The 14,134-nt window shown below is 54.7% G+C and overlaps 1 protein-coding gene across 1 annotated transcript in view; it reads left to right on the top strand.

The window, feature by feature from the left end:
* Nucleotides 1–14,134, top strand: part of HCK (HCK proto-oncogene, Src family tyrosine kinase) — a 33,113-nt gene continuing 18,979 nt past the window's right edge. Inside the window, exon 1 of the mRNA XM_044455466.1 lies at nt 1–122. The gene's annotated coding sequence lies outside the window, so the exon portion shown is untranslated. The remainder of the gene's footprint in view (nt 123–14,134) is intronic.

The following is a 14,134-nucleotide window of genomic DNA, read 5'->3' as shown; positions in this document are numbered from 1 at the left end:
AGGCATTCGCCGCGGACGAGCCGCGCCGAGCGGCCCCGACAGGCGGGAGCGGAGCAGCGCCGCGCCAGGAAGGAAGGGAGGAAGGAAGGAGACCGGTGCGGCCGGTGACGCCACCTGGGCAGGTGAGCCGCGTGAGCGCTTTGGAGTTCCCCAGGGCGAAGCGGGGCCCTTGGGTGGGCTTTAGCCCCGGTTCTGCTGCCCCCCAACACGCGTTCCTCCAAGAGCAACAGGTGGAGTCGTAAGGGAGGCCTCGAGCATCTGCTGAGCCCCGTTTTCGCGGGCCAGTGGTAATTTAGACGTAACCCCGGCACCTGCTCCGCAGCTCAACAGATTCCAAAGTGGTAAACAGTAAACTATTAAAGAGCAGATTAAAAAAGCGTGTTAAAATGTGCATTGTGGTGCCAGACTGGAAGTTGGAGACGTGGGTTCCATTCCTCACCTGGCCTTGATGCTCAGTGCGTGACCCTGACCCGGTCCTGGACTCTCAGCCTAGCCTCCCTCACAGGGTTGCTGTGAGGAGAAAGATGGAGGGCAGTGGAGCAAGGAAGCAGCCACGGAGGAGCAGAAATGAAGGGGTCAAATAAAATGGTCAGTGACTGGTGGCTTTGGAGCTCAGGCGCTGGACTTCCCTGGCGGGGAGTGAAGCCTCCAGCTTGCCGTGAGGCTCAGGACCTGCTCAGTCTCTTCCTTTCCTGGAGCTTTTCGGGAGAGATGGCCCTGCCAGAGCTGCTGCTGAAACATGTTGCCACAAGCAGGCGCAGGATCCTGACCATCCCGATGTGATTCAGGAGCCGTTTGGCAAGAGAGGCGAATAGCTGCGCTTTTCTTCCCAGTCTCCGTGTAAGCAAGCGGCCGTGCGGTGTGGTGTGTGTGTGGGTGCTTTTCACAACAGGTTTCTCGGGGTTGTGGCCTTCCTCTGCCCCGAGGACCCCTTGTCATCAGCAGCCGCTCTCTGGCCCGTCCTGCTTAGCAGGGCCTCTTTGATCAAGCTGGCTTTGTTGCAGAAAAGTTCCTCTCCGCACACCTGGACCAACACCAGAATTTGCAAGGGGCACGGAAGAAGGTGGTTTTTCTCTGCTTCCTCCTTGTGGTGCTATCAGTAAATTATGTCTCACATCTGCGCTATTCTGGGAGCGTGTGAAAGTGCCAGTGATGGTGCATTTCAGTGGAAGCACAAGGCGGTGGAAACATAGAAGCACAGTGAGTCAGAAGGGGTCTCCCAGGCCATCTAGTCTGACCCCTGACTCCATCCGGCTCCACTCATGGAATCCCCGCCATGTGGGTTGAGTGACATCACCAGTGGGGCCCCACCACCCTGGCCATCACTGCGTTACAGAATCCGCTTCCTGCTTGGCTCTGGAGACTTTCCACCGGTAGTGAATTTCTCATGGGAGGGCACTTGGCAAGCACCCAGCCTCTGCCGCACTGAGCTGTGGAGCTGCAGCATTTCCGCACACCAGCTGCACACCCGGCAGCCTTCTGCAGCCCCTTCTCTGTCAGAAGCAGCCCTTCGGCCCCTGCCTCTTTGCTCGCCGGTGTCCCAAGGGCGGCACATGGGCCCACCCTCAGTCGTGAAGGCTTTGCGCCAGGCCGCAATGGGGCAGCGCCGGACTCCTCCTGGGCACAGGGCTGGAACGAGTCGCACCGATTCGAGGACTAAGGCAAGCCCATGTGCTTAACCAGGGGTGTAGCACATGTCGCACCCATTTTAACGCGGACTTCCAGACCATTTCCAAAATCCCAAGTACTCTTAAATACCCAGCGGGCTTGGGACTGGTGTACATTAAGTTTGGCTTCCTCCCACATGTTGCTGCCCGGGGAACAAAATCTTCCTCCAAGGCTTTTCTTTTGGTCCCTTCTTGGGAAAGGCGATGTGTGGCCCCCTAAGACAGGACTTTTCCAGTGGTGGCACCCCTACAATAGAAACTTAGAAACAGAGCAAGTCAGAAGGGGTCTCCCGGGCCATCTAGTCTGACCCCCGGCTCCAGCTGACTTTGCTAACGACATGCCCACTATGTGCGTGTCCAGCCTGTCCTTGAACACCCGCACCAATGGGGCCTCAGCCACCTCCGTGGAAGCCCATTCCACACCCTCGGGGTCCTGACTGTCAGGAAGCGCTTCCTGGCATCCAAATGGAACCTTGGCTCCCTGAGCTTTGCTCCGTTGGAGCGCGTCTTGCCTTCCTCTGCAGGGGAGGACAGGTCTCTACCCTCCTCCGTGTGACATCCCCTCACATACCTGTGTGTCGCCAACAGGTCCCCTCTGAGTCTCCTCTTCTCCAGGCTGCACTTATGACACCTATTCCTGTACCCAAGTGCACTTCTCCAGTGTCGAGGCTTCCCTGGCACAGAAGGTGCCTCTCATGCCTTTTTGGAGCCAGGCAAACACATCCTATGTGCCCAGGCCATTTTGACCCTTTGTTTTGGTGCAACAGCTGGGATCTGCCCAAAATCATGCCAGATGGAGATATTCCGCTCTGATTCCCCTTCCTTTCTGTTTTCTGGTCCTTCCCAAACTGCACCAAGCTCCAGACTAATTTAATATTGGTGACATGCTTTGGGGACCCAAGAAACTTGCCTCGCACAGAGGGTGGCATCAGCCCTTCCAGCACCGACAGCATGAACGAACAGCAACCGGTCCCTGTGGTGGCAGGCGGGGATGTGTCCTGGCCTGACCTGGAGAAGTGTGAGGTTGCACCAGGGACCTTCTGCACACCTGTTGTGTTACGCCACTGGGCCATGGCCTCTGTGAGGGCGAGGAGATCCTGCAAAACACACACGGGGCCATGGCAGGTGCCATCAGAGAGGAAGAGTGGCAGGTGATGTCAGGGACTCTCCCTTAGGCTGGGAACCAGATTTTCTGGTCACAAGACGGGAAGTGTCTTGATACCCTAAAGGACTGTGAACCGTGGGATGGGGTGCAGGATCCCAGCCATCCCGATGCACGAGTCCCAGGAATCATGGAGCTGCCCATGGATTTAATTCTAATGGCACCCGAGACCCAGTGCGAGATGACAGTATTGCTGAACAGACGGGGAATACTGGCCACCGTCTGCATAGAATCATAGAATAGCAGCGGAGTTGGAAGGGGCCAAGAAGGCCATCGGGTCCGACCCCCTCCTCTTGCAGGACACCAAGTCACACCATCCCCCTCAGAGGGAGGTCCAGTTTCGTTTTGAATGTCTCCAGTGTGGGAGAGTCTTACCAAACTTGATTGATGTGTGACTAGAAAATTGCCAAAGAAATTGAAGTTTGACGATGAAACAGGAAACTTCTCGAGAAAGAGGGAACTGGTGTAAAGGAAGTTGGATGGGAAACTCAAGAGGGCAGATCTCCCTCGAGTCACGGGAGGTTACTCAGCCCACAATAACAGAAGCTCAGCTCAGACTCAAAACACCGGCCAGAAAAGCTGAGATGGAGTCCAGGAGGAGGTCAGTGGGACCGTTAATGAGCAGCATGGAGGAAGCCGTTAGAGGAAAGGGGTCTTCCGTCAGGCAGTGGGATTCATGCCCACATGAAGAGGACAGCAAGGGACAAAATGCAAGCAGACGTGGGCAGAACGGGCCTGTGGCCCCTAGACTGTGTCTCAACACCCACTGGATTGCTCCGCTTCCCAGCCCCGAGCTGGAGAATCACTCCAGCCCTTGAGCTGGCAGCCCACACCTGGACATGACCCCTCCCCTGCTGCAGCTGGCATGGGAGGAACGGGTCCTCCACGGGTCCTCCTCTGTGGCCACCCTGCCCCCCATCAGCTGCACATGGAGGCTGAACCACTCCGGTCTTTGAGCTGAGCACACCTCCTCTGTCAAAACGGGTGATGAATGTGTGAGTCCCGGGAAGGATGGAGCGGGGCCGCTTGGCCCACAAGAGGACAACCGCACGGCTTCTCGTACTCCAGCCGTTCGTTCACGCCGTGCTGAGCCCTTAATCGCTGTGGCTCTTGCGGAGCCGACCCTTGTCTCGCCAGCTTTTTACAGTTCCTTGAGAGTGTCAGCAAGCACGTGTGACTTCCGGCACACTTGACAGAATCCTGGAATAGCAGGGCGGAAGGGGCCAAAAGGCCGTCGGGTCCGATCCCCCATTCAGTGCGGGATTCCCAGTTAAACCATCCCTCCCAGATGGCTGTCCAGCTGCCTCCTAAGGCCTCCAGGGCAGGAGGGCCCACCACCGCCCCAAGCCATGGGTTCCATTGCCGTACCGCTGCAACAGTCCGGAAGTTGTTCCCGCCGTCCAGCTGGAACCTGGCTTCCTGTGACGTGAGCCTGATATTCTGTGTCCTGCACTCTGGGATGGTCAAGAAGAGATCCTGGCCCTCCTCTCTTTGATGACCCTTCAGGTACTTGCAGAATGCTCTGCTATCGCCCCTCCATTTTCTCAAGGTTAAAACAGGCCGGGCTCTTCCAATCCCTCCTCACAGGGCTCTGTTTCCAGTCCCTGGATCATCGTTGTTGCCTCCTCTGGACCCTTCCCAGCTTGTCTCCATTTTTCTTAAACAGTGGTGCCCAGAACTGGACATGGGACCCCCAAGGAGGCCCAACCAATGCTGAGTAAAGGGGAACTTGTACTTCATGGGATTTGGAGCAGATACTTTTATTAACGTAGCCTAAAACAGCACCTGCTTTTTTGCTGCTTCATCAGATCATGATTTGACAGCTAGAAGGGCGGACTTGGGGCTGCCAGAAAAGGGCTGTGGCAGTTCCTCTGGTCTCGTCTCCCCACAGCTGATGAGGAAATGTAGGAACCCGTTACAGGAGGAACTCGGAGTTCCTGCCCTGCAGTGCGGATTTAAAGGGTACAAACTGTGTGCCGTGAAGCGCAGACCTGCCGCTTGGCCCTGCGCTTCAGTTCAGTGCATTAGAGGCAGCCCTGGACGGTTTGCTGCAGTGAGCGGCTCTGGGGGCTGCTGCCCGCCTTCCTTGCAACAGTGCGGGGTGGGGTGGGGTGGGGGGCGGTCTGGGCTCCAGAACGCAGCTGCTTCCCGGCCAAGCAGTCCTTCAGCTGCCCTTGCGCCCTGGGGAGCGGCCTGGCAGGGGCCCCCCACAACCAGGCTGCTGCCTGCTCCGCTCACCTCCCACCCGGTTCCTGCTGGCTCCAGGTGTGCAACCCATCGTTTGTCTGGGGATGATAGGACATGCTGCTCAGCACATCTGGAGGGCATCTGCTTGGGGAAGGCCTGGCTAGGTTGGTGCCAAAGCGTCTGACGAAAATCTTCCCCACTCTAAGCCTAACCCTGAACCCAGGACGTGGGCGAGTGTCCGATCCTGCAGCCTGTCGCAGCCGGCCGTGGCGCTTGGCAGCTCGTTCCGTCCGTCCATCCAGTTTCTATCCACCCAACCACTGGCGTTCTCTGGGCAGTGAAAACAATTCTTGAATATGAGAGCATACCATATAAAATAAAACAACAACACAACATCAACCCCTGGCATCTATAAATTAAACATTAAAGCCACATGCCAACGACTAAAACTAGCCAGTTTTGCACCTGCTGAAATATCAGCTGGAGCTCTGCCCCTGCTCCACCCCGCGCTCTTTGGAGTTGGTGAATGCCTTGGCATTCCTATTTTTGTCGTAACCTGATGCCAAAAATATAAAAGTTGGTGCCAGGCAGGGCTCAACAGGGAACTCATTCCAGAGTTTAGGGGCTCCACCGAGAAGCCCCTCCTTGTTGCCACCAGGTGAGTGTCCCTTGGGGTGGCGCACAGAGGAAAGCCTCAGACATGGAGCCCAGTACGTAGGTGCATTGTGGTTGGAAGAGGCTTTCCAGCCAGCCTTGTTGCCCTAAACCATGCAGGGCTTTCTAGGTCAAAACAGGAGCTTGAATTGGGCTTGGGAGCTTAGAGGCAGCCAGTGCAAATAGCCCAGAACTGGTGCTTTATGTTTGGACTCTCTGGTCCCAGTTATTAGCTTGGCTGCTGCATTTTGCACAAGCTGCTGCTTCCAAACCGTCCTCAAGGGCAGCCCCGCATAAAATGCATTGCAGTAATCTAGTTCAGAGGTTGCCAGAGCACAGACATTTCCTCATCCAGTCATTTTGGCACCAAAGAGGGATAATCCAAATGGCCTGCTTGCCTTCCAAGTATTTAAGAAGGAGCACAATCCACTGGGAAGTTCTGGGCAAACCCCTGGGAAACCAGAGAGGCTGTGCAGGGGGGCAGCCACTTTTATTTATTTATTTTTCTATTTATATCCTGCCTTTTTCCTACAAAGGGCTCAAGGCAGCTTACATCTCCTCCTCCATCTTCTCCCCACAACAACAACCCTGTGAGGTAGGTTGGGCTGAGAGTCTGTGACTGGCCCAAAGCCACCCAGTTGGCTCCATGGCTGAGCGGGGACTCGAACCCGGATCGCCTGAGTCCCAGTCCCGTGCTCTTCACCACGACGCCACCCTGGCTCTCCGCTTTTGCACTGCTTCTGTTCATTCCAGTGCAAATTCTGCAGGAGAACGTCCCCCTGGATTGTGTCTGCACGTCAAGTCCATCTTTCCCTCTGTGAACATTAATACTCTCCCAAATCCCCTGCCTCCCCTTGTGGGAATCTCATTCCTGTGCTCCTTAAAGCAACACACAGAAGGGCCATAATATCAGAAAAATCACCAAAAACCCCCAAACGGTTACAGAAATGTGCATGTTTTCAAATTCTCCAGAAATCTTCTTATATAGTCCAAAAAAAAAAAAAAAATCCAGAAGATGAAGAAATCCAAACTAGGAACCCGCCTCCATTAGACTTTTCCCGTTCTTCCCCATCCGTCTGCTTTTTGTACCCACAACCCGATGAAGAGTTCTGAAGAATTCAAAAGCTTGTGGAATTTGAAACGTCGATCATAAAGATATTTCCCAACTGCAGAGTTTGGACGTTTTTTTTTAATGGAGCAGCATAGGTAAGCTTTTTCAAGACCGCTTTTAATGTGAGAAGCACTGGCGGAGACCTGGGTTGTGATGGGGAGGTGTGCCGCTCGCTAGCGAAGTGCTTGCTGCATGCATGAAGGACCCTGCACTGCCCGAGACTTTGGAAAGCTGCCACGGGGGTTGTGCAGAGCTTGCAGAAGCCCGGCCACGGCTCAGCGACAGGACGCTGCACACAGTGGGGCAGGCGGCCTTGGACCGGCTTCCTCAAAGCACGCACATTTCAGTCAGCAGCACATGTCTTGCTGCACGCACGTGCTCAGGCAGGGCTGGCCTGCGGTTCCCGTTGCTGCAAAGGGGCCTCTGCCAGCGTCTGCCCAGCAGGTCACTTCCCTTTTCTCACCGAAAATGCCGCCGTTCTGCTGTCTGGCCTTTGCCGTGAGCCGTCCCCGTTTTGCCCCAGCCCGAGCGTGGGCCAGGGCGGCAGGGCTGCCATGTGGGGGGAGCTGGCGTGCGCCGACATCACCCGGGGCAGCTGCGCATCCTTGCTCCCCATGTGCTGCTTCCCGGGCAGCCCTTGGTGGGGCCTGAAGCAGGATCCTGGGAGCACTCTGGGCTGCTTCCACCGTGCCTCTAACTGCATCCCACTCGTTGCAGTGCTTCTACTCTAAGTAAGATTTACACAGGATACAACCTGGTAGAGCTCCGGAGGTGGCGGGTGTATTCTGGGATGAGGTTGAATCATTGGTGGACACCGTGGCCAAGTCTAGTGCACCACTTGTTGCTTTTCCTGCATGCAGATGAGGCCCTCCAGGTCCCAAAGGAGGGTCCATTCTCTTGGCCTGGGAATACGCCCGGTGGGCCTGGGCACCCAGGGCCCCACAGCTCCTCCCAAAAGAGCCAGGCCATGGAAAGACCCGTCCTTGCCTGAATCCCTGGAAAGCTGCTGCCGGATCGAAGAGGCGATAATAAGCTGGTTCAACAGTCACTTTACCTACCTGGAGTGGCGTCAGTGTCCCATCTGTAACCATTTTCAGTGGGGCCAGCCCATTAATATCTTGCAGCAAAATCGGCTAAGATGCCTTGGAGGCTTAAATTATTATTATTATTATTATTATTATTATTATTGTTGTTGTTGTTGTTGTTGTTATTATTACATTTCTATGCCGCCCCTTGCCGAAGCCTCGGGGCGGCTTACAACACAATAAAATACATTGAAATACAATAGAACATAATAAATTACCATTAAATACAAAAATACAAAAAATACACTGAGTTACAAACATAATAATATAAAATTAAAATTATCAGTATAAAATAAGTAAATAAATAATATAGGAGGAGAAAAGAGAAGGAAGAAGAAGTTGCCCTGGCCAGATCATATGTTTTAACAATTAAAATGATGTTTAAATACAAAGGTCTTTACCTGGCGCCGAAAAACCAGTAACAACTGGTTCAAGTGCACTCTTAGGCAAGTTTGGCTAGCAGAAGGGTCTGAGGGCTTCCAGCATTCCCGTCAGCACTGCATGTTTCTGCACCAGTGTGCGCAGGATCACACTTTCAGCCAGTTCGTTTGTGCATCAGGTTTGGTGGATGCACCAGATACGGGGACACGCCGGCCTCTGCTCAGGGCCTCTCTGTGCGTGAGCTTTCACAACTGAGGGCACTCGGCAGTGGCGCCTTGCCTAGCACACGCACGGTGGTGTGAGTTTTGTGGGCTAGAGTCTGCAACGGACGCTTTAACATATTTTCCGTTCTTGCTTTGTTTTTGCTGTCGCCGCTGTCGCTTTTCTTTGAGTCTGCAGCCCGCTTGCTTGGCTACCCCTCTGGTAACCGTTTCGCTGCAGGAACCTTTTAGCAAGCAGTCGAGAAGCTCTGTGGTTTACGCTGCGGTCACTGCAGGCATCGCACACGGAGGCCTGTTAATGATGGGTGTCAAAACAGCTCAAGGGACCCTCCAGCTGAGCAGCTAAAGGGACATTGTGGCTTCCGGGGGAAGCTGGTGGCTCCAGCGCCCACCCCTGACTTTGGAGGGGCTATTTGTGGCACTGGACATGGGGGGAAGCAGGGCAGGAGCTTCAGCACCATGGACAACTCCTTTGCAATGCGGGCTGAGGCCTGGGGTGGATACACCACCACGCCTATGCTGGAGTGAGCATCTGCCGGTCCCCCATTAGTAATGTCTGGATGTATATTTCCTGGCAGTTATGCCCCGCCTGCCCCCAGCCTGGTGGCCTCTGCCTGTGTTGGACTTCAGCTCTCATCATCCCCGGCCAGCTGCTTTTGCCTCTGCTTTGGGAGAAGCCTCCTGGGATCTCCCTGTCTGAGCAGGAAAGATAATAAGCGGGCCAGGCTGTGGTCGTTGTTCCTGGATTCTCTCTGAACGTTTCCGGCACGGGGCCTGGAGGGGAACTTCCCCTCCGAGCCATTCCGCTTTCTCCCTGCCCAAGAGCTCAGTCACACGTGGCCTTGTTCTCTCGCTTGAGCAAGCTGGGTTTTCTGGGGCATTCTGGTTTCCCGAAGCAAGCGCAGCCCTTTCCCGAAGCAAGCGCAGCCCTTTCCGTTCTTTGGCTGATCGCAAACGTTGTTTACTTCTCCTGCTGCTTATCTTTGGGCAGATTGCTTGAGATGCCTGGAATGAAATCTGGATATCACTTGTCCAGACCTTTCTCGGGCTTCCATTTTGAGGCCGGGTTAGCCAGCCTGCAGGCCTCATGTCCAGAGCTCCTGCCCAAGCGACGGCACCTTTCTGTTTCTTCTCACATCCCCCGAATTTTGCACCAGCCCGCTGGACACAGAATTCTGGGTTGCTTGAAACTGCCCCGTGCTGTGGATTCGCCTTGGCCCTCATGGCTTCGGGGTTCTTTTAAGTCCCTGTCATTGACCAGCACGGCTGCTCTGTGGCTCTATGTGTGTGTGTGTGTTTGGGTTATCTATTAATTTATTTGATACAGAAATACATTTGCTTGCCTTCGGGAACCATAAAACTCTTCGTTTCATAGCCGCTGCCCAGTACACAGCCCCCGTGAAAAAGCAAACTGGGATAGGCAGAATTAGGAAAGGTGTTACGAGGTTGTTTTCTGCTCAAAACTAACCCGCCACGGTTGTACTGCCCTCACACAGACGCTGGCGCGCCACACTTCAGATATTGTGTGCAGTTCTGCTCCGCACACCAGTAAATGTTGGGAAAAGTGCATAAGGGGGCAACTCCCCTGCGAGGAGTTTAGCTTAGGAAAAATGCAAGGAAGGGGAGACACGATAGAGGTCTCCAGAATTGTGCAAGGTGGGGGGAAATGAATAGGAGACATTTTTCCGCCTCTCTTATTATGCTTGACCCCCAGGTGGGTCACCCCATGAAGCGGAGTGGTGGTAAAGGAAAGAGTTCTTCAGAGCTGAGCAGAGTGTGAAATGGTGGGACGTGGAGTCCTGCACCAGCAGAAGGTTGGACCCGATGGCCTTCTTGGCCCCTTCCCACCCTACTGTTCTATGATTCTATGAACTGTGGAACTCACTTCCACAAGATGGAGTGAGGAGCATCAATTCTGGTTGTCTTTAAAAGTGGGTTGGACAAATTCATGGAGGACGAGGCTGTCGGAGGCTGCTAGTCCTGATAGCTGCAGGTTATCGCCAGTGCTGGGGGCACAATGACCATGTACCCCATTGTCTGGGGAACATGGGGAAGAGGGTGCCGTTGGCCGTTCCGTGTGGGCAGTTGGTTGTCTGCTGTGCAAAGAGATCCAGCAGGGCTTTTCTGGCGGTCTTCCCGATTTATATCCTGCCTTTTTCCTACAAAGGGCTCAAGGCAGCTGACATCATCTCTCCTGCTCCATCTTATCCCCACAACAACAACCCTGTGAGGTAGGCTGGGCTGAGAGTCTGTGACTGGCCCAAAGTCACCCAGTGGGCTCCATGGCTGAGCGGGACTAGAACCCGGATCGCCCGAGTCCCAGTCCAACGCTCTTCACCACGACACCACACTGGCTTTTATTTTTGCTGGGGCTGACTAATGGTCTTGCCCCGCTGGCAGGGTCTCTGGACGTGGCCAGTGGACGGTCCCTGGGGGACCGGGCAGCGCATGCGTGTTGGGGAGGCCAGAGCACGACATGCCCCCAGTTTTACGGAACCGCCGCCTGCCGCGGGTGCCTGGGGAAATGGCTCTCCCTTCTGCTCATCCAGTGTCATGGCGACAGATGCCGGCCAGGCGCCTCCGCCAGTTTCCCCTCCCCGAGGCCACAACCCGCTCCTGCCGCTTCCTTGCTGATTCAGAGCGGAAAGGCGCAGCCCTTCTGCGCGCTCTCTGGTCTTGCTCCGAGGGCCCTGAGGAGGGCGCTTTATGCGGAAGGGGCTAAGGGGGAAATCCCAGGAACTAGGAACTGAGCCTCCTGGTTCTCAGTTGCCTCCCAGGCGCCTGCCTGCTCAGAGGCGGTGCAGCGTATGGGTCAGGCTGGGGGACGCCGCTCAAGGCTGCTGGGCCTGTGCTGACCAGCCATGACCCCGCAGACTGGCCTACCTCACAGGGCTGCTGTGAGGACAGAGCAGCTGAGGGCACGATCCATGCTGGAGCCAGCCCCTTGGTCCAGGCAGCCCAGTGCCGTCGACACAGGCCGGCAGTGTTGGCTTTCTGGGGCTTGGGGCCGGAGTCATGCTGGGCCCTGCCTGCAGATGCCACTGGGAACCAAAACTGGGACAGTCAACCTCCGAGCAGGGGCTGTACCACTGGGCTGCTACAGCCCTTCCCTTTGCCTTGAGCTTTCTCGATGGAACCATGGGATCTCAAAAGTGGTCGCTAGAAGGCGTCAGAGTTCATGTTCTCAAAGATTGCACTCAAAGGGTGGGGGGCTCTTTCCCTGAGGACCACCTGCCCACCACTCCTGGGCTCCCCCTGCCTGGCACAAAGCCAGGTCACAATGAATTTCAGCAGGCTCACCTGGCGCTGCCCTGCCCTGCGCGTGCACCTGGCGTACATCCCAGAATCCTCTGCGGTATAGTCGGGTGGTTCTTGGCTCAGCTGGCTTGGTCTGGGTGGACAGGCTGAAGCAGCTTGAAGGAGAGAGGAGCTATTACATCCTGTATTCGCTAAGATCCCCCGGCTTTTTGGTTTTTGTCTAATCCCAGGGCAGCCTTCCAAAGAGTTCTAAAAACCTGTTGGACCGCAACTGCCATCTTTCCCCGCCAGTCAAACTGGGAAGGATGGCCCTGTGGAACGACATACTCCCGACTCTAAGAACTCCTCCAGACATATAGCAAAGTTTTGTTCTGCAAGCGCTGTGGTTTGTGCTGTCACCCCGTCTCAGTGTGACTGAAATATCAAATGTGGATTTGAATTGTGGTGCTGGAGGAGACTCTGCGAGTCCCTTGGACCGCAAGGCGACCCAACCAGTCAGTCCTGGAGGAGAGCGACCCTGACTGCTCTTTAGGAGGCCAGATGCTGAAGATGAAGCTCAAATGCTTTGGCCACCTCATGAGAGGGAAGGACTCCCTGGAGAAGCCCCTGATGCTGGGAACAATTGATGGCAGAAGAAGGAGGGGGCGGCAGAGGATGAGGTGGCTGGCTGGAGTCCCTGAAGCAGTGGGTGTGAGCTCAGGTGGACTCCAGGGGATGGTGGAGGACAGGAAGGCCTGGAGGAATGTTGTCCATGGGGTCGTGATGGGTCAGACACGACTTTGCAACTAACAACAAAGTTAACACACGGCCAGACCCACGTTCACACACCACTCTCAAACCTGTGCCAAGTTCTGCGCCTGCCTTGTGCCACAAATCGCAAGTTTTATGCCACCACCCAAAGTGCGAAAATGACTTTGCCAGGGGTAAAGTTGTGGGAAATGGTCACCCACCCCCATCGCACGCACTCACACTCAGATTGCCTCCAAAACGGTGCCCAAGGCTTGCACTGGTTTTGTGCCAGGATCCTGGGTTCTGTGCTACAGCCCAAAGCAAGAAAGTGCTGCGTCAGACGCAAGGGACAGCTGGCCCGGCGTTCCACGCATCCAGTGGCCCGCAGTGCCTACACGGCAGCCCCGAGGCCACCCTGCCAACAGCTTGGGGTTTTGAAAGAGCTTCCCCTCAAAAACCTTCTCATTGTGGAGCGCTCAGTGGGTGTCCAAAGATGCAAGACCCTCTCAAGAATCCCTGGCCAGTGGTTGTGTGCACCGGAACAGGATGGTGGGGTCTCAGGTGTACGAACCATGATCCATGTGGTTATTGTGGCTGCAGTCCCAGGAGCCAGTGTGGTGGTGAAGAGAGTGGGACTGGGACACAGATGCCCCGGGTTCGAGTCCCCGCTCAGCCATGGAACCAACTGGGTAACTTTGGGCCAGTCACAGACTCTCATCCCAACCTACTTCACAGGGTTGTTGTTGTGAGGATAAGCAGCAAAAGACTGATGTAAGCTGTGTTGAGGTTGTTATAAGAAGAAAGCGGGATATAAATCTAATAAATAAATAAGCAAGCCACATTTGGACTGGGACTTAGTTCTGAGTAAACATCCCTAGTGGCACATTGCATATGTGGCTGAAACTCCACGGAACACCATGTACGTCAGTAAACACCCTATTTGCACAATGCAAACTCAAAGCTGGTTTGACATCCCAAGATCATAACCCCTGTCTGGATGGGCAGAGTTCCAGGATCATGCGGCACAGCCCTTGTTAGACTACAGCACTTCTGGACATACCTTTGCATGACTGAATACCTCCCCTGTTTATTAAAATTAAGTGCAATGAATACCTGCCTTCTTATCCAAAATAATAAGGCATCGGAGAGATGCCTGAAGTGCTATGTTTCTCTGTGCGAAGGGGTTGGATTTCAATCCCAGATTCCTCACTCGCTTGGCAAAGCTGGAGTGTTGGCAGTGCTGGTCATTTATGAGAAAAATAACTGTCCTGCCTGCACCACGTCCTTGCTAAGAACATTTGTGGGAGCACCGCCTGTTTCCTCTTTGTCGAAAGGTGTTTCTGTTTTGTTTTTAATCTTGCTTTGCCTGTGCTAACAATGCTTGCATAGCATGGATGGAGCGTGAATTTGAAACTTTCAAAATGTCATTGTTCGGGTTGCATGGAGATAAGAAAATATAGCTGCTCAGATGCAAAGCAGATACAGATGTGCCGGTTTTTGCACTGCGGGTTTGTAGACACACGGAGGGAAAGGCCGCAGCCGATGGGCTCTGGCGGACAGTAAAAACGCGCCTGCAGGGTTTAATCACCCGGTCGCCCGCCGGCATCTCTTGAGACTGCTTGCTTCCTCTCTGGCTGACGACGCACGCTAATAAGTTAGATATCTGAGTGGCGTTTGCA

The sequence above is a fragment of the Varanus komodoensis genome, unplaced genomic scaffold (assembly GCF_004798865.1).
Source record: "Varanus komodoensis strain SLA01 unplaced genomic scaffold, ASM479886v1 scaffold8, whole genome shotgun sequence".
In the NCBI taxonomy this organism is placed as follows: domain Eukaryota; kingdom Metazoa; phylum Chordata; class Lepidosauria; order Squamata; family Varanidae; genus Varanus; species Varanus komodoensis.
This window is presented reverse-complemented; position numbering and strand designations above follow the sequence as displayed.